At 54.2% G+C, this 2,774-nt stretch overlaps 1 pseudogene; it reads right to left on the bottom strand.

The window, feature by feature from the left end:
* Positions 1-315: 315 nt before the first annotated feature.
* Positions 316-454, bottom strand: LOC119327082 (annotated as a pseudogene).
* Between the last annotated feature and the right edge of the window lie 2,320 nt (positions 455-2,774).

Here is a 2,774-nt window from a genome sequence, read left to right as displayed (position 1 = left end):
TTCCTCCCCCTTGATAGGAGGAGTCGTAACGCTTCCAGCACTTCCACGTTGGGTGACCAACCTTGCCGCAGATCTGGCAGATTGGTTTGGCAGCGTTGTTGTTGTGGTTGCCGCTGCCGTTGTTGCCTCCAGGGTTGCCACGGTTCTGTGGCTTGGGAAAGGAGCCGCGGCCACGATCACCGCCGCCACCTTGCCTGTTGTTGAAGTCGCGTCCACGGTCACCGCGGTCACCGCCGCCGCCGCGACCGCGCCCGCGCCCGCATGTCGCCGCATTTGCCGATGACTGGGAGGACCCGCCACGAAGATTCATGCGAGTCTCGAAGCTTAGGAGCTGCGAGTACAGCTCCGGAACCCCAACAGGCTCAACCCTAGAGCACATGGCGGACACCACGGGGTCGAACTCCTCATCGAGTCCCGCGAGGATGTGAGAGACAACATCCTCCTCGTCCACCTTCTTCCCTGAAGCAGCTAGTTCATCACAGAGGGTTCGGACCTTACCAACATATTCAGTGATGGTCATGTTGCCCTTCTGGAGGTTTGCCAACGCGATCCTGACGTTGACGGTCTGTGCACGGGTATGCGATGCCAGCATCCCCTGCACCGTGTTCCACAGCTCTGCTGCGGTGTGGCACGTCGCCACCTGGATGGCCATCTCGCGAGGTAGCGTAGTCAGCAGGTAGGAGAACACCTGCTGATCACGCGCGTACCACGCACCTAACTCTGGATTGGGGGCCTTGGACTTGGTCTTACCGTCGCTGCTGGTGACCTCAATTTCCATCGGGGGCACCACCTGCTCGACGTCGAGGAAGGACGCCATCTGCGCCCCTCGGATGGCCGAGAGCACGGTGGCGCGCCATAGCGCCTCGTTCCCTCTCGTAAGCTTCTCTGTTGCGGTGTGTGCAAACGGAGATGAGGGGAAGGAGTTCGCCGAAGATCTTGCCATGGATGAATTCGAGGTAGGCTCTGATTACCATGAAAGAAAGGGTTTAAGCGTATGCATCTTAGCAGGGACGCGTGCGTGTTAATATATAGAGATAAAGTACAAGGATCGGCAGGTTGTTTCTAGTCTTGACCTCTACTCCAAGCTATACAATGGATATGATCATCTAGTCTAACAACCTGCCTATATACACCATATACAACGCACGCACACAATATACCCTATGGTGACAACTTGTCACGTTACACAAGCCTATTGTTTAACACTGCCAACCAAATAAGAACTAGGAAATTAGTAGCAAGGATCAATCGCCAGTGCAATATACTCCCTCCGTTCACTATTATAAGATGTTCCAGTTTTTTTTATATAATTCAGATGTATACAGACGTATTTTAGTGTGTTTGTTTCCTCATTTCAGTCTGTATTTGGTCCATATTAAACATCCAAAATATTTTATATGTATGAATGGAGTGAGTAGGTTTCTTAAGACCCTAGTTGCATATTACTCCCTCCGTTTTAAAATATTTGTCTTTTTAGAGATTTCAAATGAACAACACATACGGATGTATATAGACATAGTTTAGAGTGTAGATTCACTCATTTTGCTCCGTATGTAGTCACTTATTGAAATCTTTAGAAAGACAAATATTTAGGAACGGAGGGAGTACAATGAAGTGTTGTCTACGTCATGCCCGGATCAGACCAAAGCATTGGCTACTGCTTTTTCCCACAAAACGTTTGCGATGCATGTAATTTTGGCAATAGCTGCTTTGTTTGAAGAGTGTGTGAGCCTCAATCGCATTTTTAGCCATGTGTATGTATGTTGGGTAACTACAGTCGCATCACATTCGAATGCTACCGTCGCAGTCGTAACGTTCGCAGTCGGATAAGTACTTGATCGCGGGAAAAAAGTCCCGATCGCTCCAGGGCTCCCTCGATCGCTCCCTCCAGGGCGATCAAGGGGCCAACCCCAGCGCCCCGGCCGCTGCCCCCTCCCTCCTCTCCTCCACCTCATCGTCTCCAGAGACGTGCACCGGCTAAGCCCGGGCACCGCCGGTGATGGGGACAACGGGGATCTAGGCTACAGCCCCGCAACCTAGAGGGACCGGCGGCGCGAGATCTCTCTTCGGTCTTCGACTTTCCCGACGGTTCGGCGCTGCTCCGGCGGCTTCGTGGGGAGGGCGGATCAGGAGGGATGTGGCCATGGTTAACTGGTCGGCGGCACCTCCGGCCAGACCTAATCTGGCCGGTGCCGCTGGCGGTGGTGGACATCTCCTCCGTCGGAAGTAGTCGGCCTGAGGCTGGATGGTCCGATCTCGAGATCCTCCATCTAGTTCCGGCTGCGAGTCGGAAAGACATAGTTGTCGATGAAAACCGAGCCGATGGCAGGCGATAGCGGTGTTCCGCGTCGTTACCTTGATGAAGGCATCGTCGTGTAACTATTGTCGACCCAGTCGTGCTGCTCCGGGGAAACCCTAGAATCTGGTCTTCTAGATCAGACGATGGCGGTACTGCGGTGTCGTTTTCTCTCTGGGGAGCATCGTTTCTAGAGCAGAGCTGGAAGACAGAGGCAGGAGGTGGAGCGGCTTCGTCTTGCACGGAGCTTTCAGTGGAGATGTCAAGTCATGCTTGGCCGACAGGTGCTACGCTGTGTCATGCCTGGTCGACAGGTGCTACGCATGACAGATCTTCCGAAATCTTCGCGGTTGGACAGACGAGCGCGGGGTGGTGGCGCCGTTGAGCATGGGCGGAGCTAGGGGGGACGAGCGGGGGCCACGCCCCCCCCCCAACGGCGGCATTTCCTAAACGGCGCCCTAAGCGCCCGTTATAGGCT

Source organism: Triticum dicoccoides, chromosome 6B (genome assembly GCF_002162155.2).
Source record: "Triticum dicoccoides isolate Atlit2015 ecotype Zavitan chromosome 6B, WEW_v2.0, whole genome shotgun sequence".
Classification (NCBI taxonomy): Eukaryota; Viridiplantae; Streptophyta; class Magnoliopsida; order Poales; family Poaceae; genus Triticum; species Triticum dicoccoides.
The sequence above is the reverse complement of the archived record's forward strand: the minus strand, read 5'-3'. Positions and strand labels throughout refer to the sequence as shown.